This window comes from Bos taurus, chromosome 6, assembly GCF_002263795.3.
Source record: "Bos taurus isolate L1 Dominette 01449 registration number 42190680 breed Hereford chromosome 6, ARS-UCD2.0, whole genome shotgun sequence".
NCBI lineage: Eukaryota > Metazoa > Chordata > Mammalia > Artiodactyla > Bovidae > Bos > Bos taurus.
In genome coordinates, this window is record NC_037333.1 from 26,345,661 (window position 1) to 26,356,434 (window position 10,774).

The 10,774-nt window shown below is 40.2% G+C and overlaps 1 long non-coding RNA gene across 1 annotated transcript in view; it reads left to right on the top strand.

Moving 5' to 3' along the window:
• Positions 1 to 10,567, top strand: part of LOC132345483 (uncharacterized) — a 32,283-nt gene extending 21,716 nt beyond the window's left edge. Inside the window, exons 5-6 of the long non-coding RNA XR_009494836.1 lie at positions 6,151 to 6,238; positions 10,217 to 10,567. This is a non-coding gene — a long non-coding RNA (uncharacterized lncRNA). The remainder of the gene's footprint in view (positions 1 to 6,150; positions 6,239 to 10,216) is intronic.
• The last annotated feature ends 207 nt before the right edge of the window (positions 10,568 to 10,774 follow it).

Consider the following 10,774-nt stretch of genomic DNA (forward strand, 5'->3'; position numbering starts at 1 on the left):
ATGCAGCACTATTGAACAGGGTTATATCATTAGGAAAAACTGCAATGACAAGGTTCTAATTTCTGGATGTTATTCAAAATATTTTCAGCTGATTCTACAGTTCTTTTTGCTAGACTCAGAAATTAAAATAACTTCTTGGATGAATTGATTTATAACCAGTGTAATAATGCTTTCATAATTTTAGAATGGTTCAGATTTGTGTTACAGTAGACTAGTTAAGGACAAAAACTTCGGGTCAAACTGCAAAGATCTAAATTCAAGCTTTGCTAGATCCTAGCTATATAATTTTGGTCAATTCCTTAACTTCCCTAAGGTGCAGTTTTTCATCTGTAAAATATAGATGATAATACTATGTACGCCAGAGGTTATTTTGAGGTTTGAATGACTTAAAATAAATAAGACAGTGTGATTCCCCTTGCTCAGTCACCAAGTCGTCTTTGTGACCTCACGGTCTGTAGCCTGCCAGACTCCTCTGTCTATGGAATTTCCCAGGCCAGAATACTGGAGTGGGGTGCCATTTCCTTCTCCAGGGGGTCTTCCCAACCCAGGGATTGAACCCGCATCTCCTGAATTGGCAGGTGGATTCTTTACTACTGAGCCATCTGAGAAGCCCCATGATTCCTCTTACATAGTAAATATTCAGTAGAAATGAGCTAACACAAAAAATATAGCTAGGTAAAATCAATAACTCATATAGTTAATCAAAACAGCTATTTTATATCATCTACCATGTATCTATGGAGAAGGCAATGGCACCCCACTCCAGTACTCTTGCCTGGAAAATCCCATGGACAGAGGAGCCTGGTGGGCTGCAGTCCATGGTATATTGAAGAGTTGGACACGACTGAGTGACTTGACTTTCCCTTTTAACTTTCATGCATTGGAGAAGGAAATGGCAACCCACTCCAGTGTTCTTGCCTGGAGAATCCCAGGGACGGGGGAGCCTGGTGGGCTGCCATCTATGGGGCCGCACAGAGTCAGACATGACTGAAGCAACTTAGCAGCAGCAGCAGTAACCATATATCTAAGGGTTTTCCCAGTGGTGCTAGTGGTAAAGAATTCGCCTGCCAAATGCAGGAAACATAAGAAATGCAGACACAACTGAAGTGACTTAGCATGCACCATGTATCTAGGTACTATTAACAAAAGCTACAATTTAATGATCACTGAGCTATGTATTGTATATATATTATCTCATTTAAATATTATAGTAACTGAGAGTTGACTGTAATGTCCCTTATTTTATTGATAAGTTAACTAAGGTTCAGAGATTATAAGGTCAAAGTTATAAATATGCATGCATGTGTTCTAAGTCACTTCGGCCGTGTCCCACTCTTTGCGACCCTATGGACTATAGCCTGCCAGGCTCCTCTGTCCGTGGGATTCTCCAGGGAAGAATACTGGAGTGGGTCATGATGCCCTCCTCCAGGGGATCTTCCTGGACCAGGGATTGAACCTGCATCTCCTGCATTGGCAGGTGGGTTCTCTACCACTTGTACCACCTGGGAAGTCCTCAAAGTTATAAGCTCAGTATGAATATTTTATATGTGGCTTCCCTGGTGGCTTAGACAGTAAAGAATCACCTGCAGTGCGGGAGACCTGGGTTCGATCCCTGCGTTGGGAAGATCCCCTGGAGGAGGGCATGGTGACCCAACCAGTATTCTTTTTTTTTTTTATTTTTAAACTTTACATAATTGTATTAGTTTTGCCAAATATCAAAATGAATCTGTCACAGGTATACATGTGTTCCCCATCCCGAACCCTCCTCCCTCCTCCCTCCCCATACCATCCCTCTGGGCCGTCCTAGTGCACCAGCCCCAAGCATCCAGCATCGTGCATTGAACTGGACTGGCAACTCGTTTCCTACATGATATTTTACATGTTTCATTGCCATTCTCCCAAATCTTCCCACCCTCTCCCTCTCCCACAGAGTCCATAAGACTGTTCTATACATCAGTGTCTCTTTTGCTGTCTCGTACACCGCCAACCAGTATTCTTGACTGGAGAATCCCCATGGACAGAGGAGCCTGATGGGCTACAGTCTATGGGGTCACAGAGAGTCAGACTATGCACAGCATATGTAAAATAGATGGCTAGGGGGAAGATGCTGTATAACATAGGGAGTTCAACCTGGTGCCCTCTAGCATCCCACCTAGAGGGGTGGGATGGGGTGGGAGACGGAAAGGAGGCTTAAAAGGGAGCTTGCATATGTATACTTATGGCTATTTTGCATTATTGTATGGCAGAAATCAACACAACATTATAAACCAATTATCTTCCAATTAAAAAAATAGAGTATTTTGACATGGTCATTTGAAGCAGACATTTTAATACCAGAGATATTTTGGTGCGGCCTATAAAAACAAATGTTGAAATGTCCTATTTTCCCCTACAAAATAAAAATAACTTTATTGTGCTCTTTTCCAATTAAAATAACATCACATATTGAAAACAATTTGGGCAATACAAGAAGGTATAAGACTTACTTATTACTTCTTCATTTAAAGGTGGCCAAGAATGCTCAAACTATCGCACAATTGCACTCATCGCACATGCTAGTAAAGTAATGCTCAAAATTCTCCAAGCCAGGCTTCAGCAATACATGAACCGTGAACTTCCTGATGTTCAAGCTGGTTTTAGAAAAGGCAGAGGAACCAGAGATCAAGTTGCCAACGTCCGCTGGATCATGGAAAAAGCAAGAGAGTTCCAGAAAAACATCTATTTCTGCTTTATTGACTATGCCAAAGCCTTTGACTCTGTGGAACACAAAAAACTGTGGGAAATTCTTCAAGAGATGGGAATACCAGACCACCTGACCTGCCTCTTGAGAAACCTATATGCAGGTCAGGAAGCAACAGTTTGAACTGGACATGGAACAACAGACTGGTTCCAAATAGGAAAAGGAGTACGTCAAGGCTGTATATTGTCACCCTGCTTATTTAACTTATATGCAGAGTACATCATGAGAAATGCTGGGCTGGATGAAGCACAAGCTAGAATCAAGAATGCCGGGAGAAATATCAATCACTTTAGATGTGCAGATGACACCACCCTTATGGCAGAAAGTGAAGAGGAACTCAAAAGCCTCTGGATGAAAGTGAAAGTGGAGAGTGAAAAAGTTGGCTTAAAGCTCAACATTCAGAAAGCGAGGATCATGGCATCCGGTCCCATCACTTCATGGGAAATAGATGGGGAAACAGTGGAAACAGTGTCAGACTTTATTTTGGGAGGCTCCAAAATCACTGCAGATGGTGATTGCAGCCATGAAATTAAAAGATGCATACTCCTTGGAAGGAAAGTTATGACCAACCTAGATAGCATATTCAAAAGCAGAGACATTACTTTGCCAACAAAGGTCTGTCAAGTCAAGGCTATGGTTTTCCAGCGGTCATGTATGGATGTAAGAATTGGACTGTGAAGAAAGCTGAGCGCCGAAGAATTGATGCTTTTGAATGTGGTGTTGGAAAAGACTCTTGAGAGTCCCTTGGACTGCAAGGAGATCCAACCAGTCTATTCTAAAGGAGATCAGTCCTGGGTGTTCTTTGGAAGGACTGATGACGAAGCTGAAACTCCAATACTTTGGCCACCTCATGTGAAGGGTTGACTCATTGGAAAAGACTCTGATGCTGGGAGGGATTGAGGGCAGGAGGAGAAGGGGACGACAGAGGATGAGATGGCTGGATGGCATCACTGACTCGATGGACATGAGTTTGAGTAAACTCTGGGTGTTGGTGATGGACAGAGAGGCCTGGCGTGCTGTGATTCATGGGGTTGCCAAGAGTAGACACGACTGAGGGACTGAACTAAACTGAGTTGAGCGACTTTCACTTTCAGTATCCCTCATGTGGAGTAGGGGAAATGGCTGAAGGTGGCCAAAACCATAAAGACTTCCAGTTATAAGATAAATAAATTCTGGGGAAGTAATGTACAGCATGGTGACTACCATTAACAATACTGTGTTGTTTATTTGAAAGTTGCTAAGAGAATGTATCTTAACAGGATCCAAGAACTGGAGAGTAGCATCGACAAACATACCCTACAATGTGTACACTGGATAGCTAGAGGGAAGCAGCTGTCTAGCAACAGGGAGCTCTGCCTGGTGGTGTGTGATGACCTAGAGAAGTGGGATCAGGGGGCTTGGGAGAGAGGCTTTGAGGGAGGGGATAAATGTATACGGCCAGCTGACTCACATTGTTGTCTAGCAGAAACCAACACAACATTGTAAAGCAATTATCCTCCAATTAAAAATAAATTGAATAAATAAATAAAAATAAAAAGAGGATCCAAGGAACACACTGTAAGTATGTGAGGTGATGGATGTTAAATACTGTGGTAATCATTTCGCTGTATATATGTATACAAATATGTATACACCTTAAACTAATACAATGTTATATGGCTGTTACAGCTCACTAAAACTGGGGAAATAAAAAGAATTTGCACAGTAAATTTGACACTTAACAATGCATAGTTGTTACTGTCCTGAATGATAATTAGGAATCTGTGGTAAACGATTCTTTTAATGGTTGCAATTATATTAATGTCACAGAGTCAAACTGTTTTCTTTCTTATTAAAAACTAAATTTCATGATTTTTTCAATAAAAATGGTACATATTAAAAGTCCACTCTGATTCTATAGACTTTTAATAGTTTAAACTTGATCACACTCATGCTGACTGATTTGCATATTTAAAAATCCAAGATCTTGAACTCCTACCTCACAGACTTATGGAGGTTAAACGGTTCAAGTTCAAGTTGTTGAAGACAAACTGTAATTGTGTTCCTCAAACCTCTTCCTCTATTATTCAGTCAAGATTCAAGGCAGACAAGACCACTCCTCTTAGTGTACCCTTGCCATGGGTACAAACCTAATTATGTGAAGAAAAGGGTCAGGGTGAATAAAGTGAAAGAAGGGAATGATCTAGGAAAAAATGGCCTCAAGTTTTTCATTCATTCCTTCTTTTACAAATATCTGGATGTCCTTCTTAAAGCATTTGAACAACATGCCTGTTCTCTCTTTCCTTAAGGGCTTGCCTGAGAGTACAAGGCAGCACAGATGGGGCTCTGAAGCAGTGGAGATATGCTCAGAGTTGGGAAGTAAATCTTACTCGGCTTTTCACATAATGCAAGTGCTAGCTATTGTATTTAGCTGCCAAGTGCACCAGCCAACTCCCATCATACTTTCTAGTGGCAAAGCTTATATTCCTGGGCATGTAGCTCAGACCAGGTCAACCAGAATATTTCTTCCTCTTGGGGAAGTAAGTCATATGATCCAAGTCACAATGTTTCACCAGAATTGTTCTGGATGCAGATAGCAAGGAAAGCCTTATTTTTGAATACTGGAGTTAGAAGTTTGTGAAAATAGATGCCAGTGGTCTTATTTCTTATCTTGTGGAAATAATGAAATCACAGAGAGAGAGCAGAGTTATTATAGATGTGGTGAGATATGAGAGAGAGATAGAGAGGGGCCAGGAAGCACCGCCTGCTGTTTCCAGGTCTGAGGTTCTAGAAGCTGTCATTGCTCAGGGTGTTAGTCAATGAAAATTTCTGGGCTCAGGCGGCTGCCTCCTCTGTATCACACTTCACCATCTGGAGCTGAAAGAGGCACTGTTCATGCCCAGGGCTCAGATTAAGTCTTACATAAACAATTCCTTCACCCTCTGGCCTCCAGGTTCTTATCTTCTACCAGCAATGTTTTCAACTCACATCTCCCAAGAAAAGCAACTCTTTTCAGGTATAAAGGAGTTTCAGTCTCAGGGGAAGAGACTTACTCAAGGGAGCCAAATTTGTTGAAACTCAACTTTAGTTTACTAAGTGAACAATCTTTTACATAATTAAATGAGCCCTTCTTTTAAAAATTGTAGTCTTTGCTGTATATTTACATAACAAAAAACTCAAGAGGCTTAATTAGAACAAAGCTGCTGTTTGTCCCAAATGTGGTTCCATGTCTTTTTGAAACAAACAAAAAAAAAAACAACATTGGCAGCTTTGAAATGGAAATTTTTTTCAATTCCTACTCTTCTCAACCAAGGTGTCAAGATTCTACCCTAGTTCTATCTCAAAATATCTTGCAACTTTCTTCTTCCTAGTAGTCTGTGCAAGAAGCTTTTCACAGCTTGTGCCTTACCAACTGGAATTTAATCTTTCAGATGGGAGGGCAGGTGACTTTCCCGTGTTGTTCCAGATGTCACTCTAAAGTTCCAGTGCACACTGTAACCATCCGACTGGGGTTATTCGGTGAGTACTTAGAATTGTAGGATCAAAATAGTGAAATGTCAAGGAAAGACATAGAAAGTTAGGAGAAACTACAGTGAAGGTAATTAGTTGGATTAATTGGTCATGTGATGGGCTCAGACTGCTGTGACTTTTAAGGACATCTGTGGTATATTCTTGGGGGCAGGATAGAAGCCTTCAAAAGAGACCAGGTTAGAAAACAATGCAGTCCTCCCAGCTGTATTTGGATGTGGTGCAAACCCTCCTAATTTCTTGCCCTGCCTCTTCACACTGTTGTCAATGTGATAACAGCTGCAATCCTGATCAGTCTCTCATCTGAAGTTTTCACAACGGCTCTCTCTTCAGTCTTGATACTTCTGCCATTTGACTGGGTTCCTGAACTGGTCCCATTCTCCTTTCTGCTTCTGTTATTTGTGTTCACAGCATAAAGGGGATTCTGACAGGAGATATGACATATGACAGTCTGGATATTATTTTTGTCCCTATAAAAAAAAGAGATGGGTATTTTAAAGAAAGACCCATAATCACCACAGGTAGGAGTGCTACAAAAGCTGAGCTGCAAGATTTCAGCTGGAGAGTGAGAACTAGTAACCAGATTTTTCCTCCAGCACCATCCTGCTTTTCCACAAGAGACTAGAAGCAGGCACCAGCGAAGATTCAGTGTTTGGTGAGATGAGGCCCACGGCATGGTTCGGAAAGTCTAGGGTATTGAACTTCTGCTAGAAATGGCTGTATTAAATATTATCGCCTTGGAATCCTGGTGTTTCGGATATGATAGATTGGTTCACATAATACCCATTCCACCCACTTCCTTGACTTTTTCTTATCCGACTCTACTGCAGCAGTTGTAAAACCTAAACACTCAGTTCCTCAGCATTTCTTGAAACTGAAGCGCCAGGTGACATGGTTCTACCCCACGAGGCATAGGAAAATGTGATTTAGCATCACAATTTTCCCTCTCTTATTTTTGCCTGGTTTTTAGTTTCAAGAACTGGAGGCACTGATGCCATTTGGTACCATAAGGGAACAAGTAAGAGAACAAATGAAAGCAAGATAAAGATGATAGACCAAAAAGGCAGAAGCCATAAGATCAGCCTGGAACTGCCTATCCCAAGATTTGTGTCAGTGAGACAAGAAACTTCTACTCCTTTAAGCCAGTACTTGGCATCCTTTTCCATATCTTAGCACACAAGGAAATGATAATATTCATAATCCACATGGAGGTAGATAGACAAAGCTGCTTAGAACCGGAGACAATCTCATAGCTTAAATGCCAACTCTAAAGACTAAATGATCACTATCTCAGTTTACTTTTAACCATTTATAGCTCTCAGAGGATTGTGACTTAAGCCACTTTTAGTTGGGGTTTCTTTTCTCTGAATCTGAACACACTTTGATGCACTAGATTTTGAACAGAGTCTTGGGAGGTAAGAAAGTAACTTTTAACTGGAGAAAGAGGGAATGGGTAGGTAACTGAAATTCATGATAAAGGTAAAAAGCAAGTTAGACTCTGTAGGGTAAAAATGAAAATGTGGCATGTAAAAAGGAAATTCTGTTGAAAAGGAGGGATTTCTGATTTGAAGAATCAGCGGGTTGCTCATTGTAATGAGACGTATAGGCTCTGCAGGTGTCTGGCTAATAGAATGGAGATGGAGATCTTCAGAATCAAGCAAGGAAAGAAATAAGGATTAAGGGAGTTGGGGCTGTTAAATTACCTTAGAGTAAGGAAGATACAAGTATAGAGGAAGAAAGTACTGATGTAGGCTGAAGGTATCCATGGAGAAGGAAGAGGTCTCTGCTAGGTAATGCTGTGAATTGGGGAAAGGAATTAGACTGAAGATTTACATTTCACGTGATAAGATTGGAAGGGAAGGTCCTCACTCTGTTGCGTGGAAGTAGCATTGAGAATCTAGAAGAACATTAATTCTGAGGAATGGACCATATATTTCTCCTTCTCTCAACCTTGCCATCCCTCCACTGCCCATATCTCCCCTTTGAACTTTTCCTGTTCCTCCTATTCTGGGTTATTTAGGTCAGACTGTAGCACTAAAAATAAGATATATAGATGAGTTTATTTTTCCAAACCTCCTTCCCTGATGACAAAGATTCTCTCCTTGACCAGACTCTACTTAGTTTCCGTGGAACTCTATTTCAACCAGGCCTGACTTTGGAATTTCCGTGTTCCTTTCAGCATTTTCCAACTTTATCAAGAATCTTGTTAAAGTCACTTTAACTAGAATTCCCCATCCTTCATATCTGATCACCCTCAATATCTAGTTTGGTTCCTTATCTGTCACCATCCCCCAGGTGGTGTCTGGCCTGTCTACAGCAAGAATCCTGTTAGGTCAGTTTAACCAGAATCCCCCCTACCCCATTGCTGATGTTTCCTATTAGTAGTAATCTCCCCTACCCAACTCTTTTCTTTGGCTAAAAGTTCCCCTTGCCTATGCTTTGTTAGGAGTTGAGTCTAATCTCTGTCTCCCACTGCAAGATCCTGCTGCGGTTGTCCCTATATCCTTTACAATGATCTCCCTTGGAATAACATCTACCTTACCACCTTCAACAAAGGTCATGAATAACATTTTCTTTAACAATTTGAATAAATTTTTTCCTAACGTTTATCAGGAGTTACAACAATGAAACAATAATGATTATTAGTGTAGATAATATACATCTTAAGGATGATAAATTGTTGAACATGTACTAGATGTCTGACATCATTCAAAGTGCTATACAAATATTAACTCATCACTACTGCAGTATTCTTGCCTGGAGAATCCCATGGACAGTGGAGCCTGATGCGCTATAGTCCATCGAGTTGCAAAGAGTCAGACACGACTGAGTGACTGAACAATGACAACAATCCTCATAAAAACCCAACCAACTTTCTGTTAAGGCAGCATTGAGCATTATGATTTGGTGTGTGAAAGACAAAATGTACTAGACAATTGAGGAAGTTATTCATCTGTAAGATAGCAGTAAAGAGACAATTTAATGAGGGATGTCTTGAAGAACAGGCAGGGGCCTGGGATTCTATGGAGGCAGGTAAGCAAGAGTGTCATCTGCCATGAGGGGGTTATGAAGAATGACAGAGACAGAGTTGTGCTTTGCAGGTATGCATTTCCCAGAACATGAGAACATACAAGGATTTCCAAACCACTGCTGCTCAAAACACAGGGTTCAAATAAAAGTTCAACACTGTCTGGTGAATGAAGAATGAGAGAAGTATTGAATGTACCATTCAATTTAATGGTAATTGTCAAACTCTATACCTCTAATTTTAAATCCGTTAATATTGATTAAATGCAAAGACTATTACTCTACATGTTTTCTAAAATTATCTAGTGTTAAATTTAAGGATAATGGAAAACCTAGGGTCATCCTCAGTGCTACATTTTAAGAAAAGCCAACCAAGGTGCGATAGACAACCAGAAGGGGGTTATTTATGATACAAAATGATGACAAAGTTTTTAACAAACTTCCCAATGATTTATTTTTGGAAATAGCATCAATAGTGAAGGGCCACCTGAGAACACAATAATAAGAAAAATAAGGTTGCTCTCTGGAAAGCTAATCTTATGGCTTAAAAAAAAAAAGGAACGGGTCTGTCCAGGTCATAGGTATCTTCAGAACATTAAATAGTGCTTTGCACAGAGTAGACACGCAAATATTTCTTAAATTAGTGACTTTGTATGAGTAAAACCTGGAGACTATATAGAATTACAGGACTAAAGTGTTTGGGAATGTCCCAAGCTGTAGTCAAAACAAACTAGGTGCAAAATCTGGAATGTGATCAAACTTTAATAAATAAAACTCTAAGCAGTGGTATTATACCTTATTTAAAAAGATGATATAAATGTAGGGGTTCAAAACATGCCAAAATATACCAGTTTGGGACATTAACTGTTTTGAGTTACAAATACTAGAAAAACACAGACATAAGAAAGCTACACTGACCTTCTCTTTTCTTTGTGAAAATAGGAGAGAAAACTCCTAAGAAGAGATGCCCTTCCTGTACATGGAGGAGGAGAAATTCTTATCACCAGGAACAGGGAGTCAAGGTTGCAAAGAAATTGCACAAACAAACCTTGTTAAAAGAACCCTTCTCTGCCTTTGTGTAGTCCCCCCATGTATTTTAGGTACTTTCCCACAATTACTAAAGTGTGTTCAATCTATTAATAGTATCTTATATACTTAGTATCTATGTGCTTATCACATAGGCCTAAATACTTTGTGGGTCTTCATTTTCCTGTGAAGACATTCATGCACACATGAAAATAAAATTTATATGCTTTTCTCATGTTACTCTGTCTATATCAATTTAATTCTCAGGTTCAGTCACAGACCTTAAGAGGGTAGAGGAGAAGTTTTGCCTCCCTTATACAACCAAAAGGTAAATTCTGTTTGGGGTAGAGAATTATGAAGCCCTCCAATACAAAGTTGTTAACATCCATTCAAAAACTGCCCAGGCAGAGAATGTTCAGATTAATGAAAATGGCTGAGGAGGTGAGAACTCCAAGCTTCTTTAACCTGATTCCC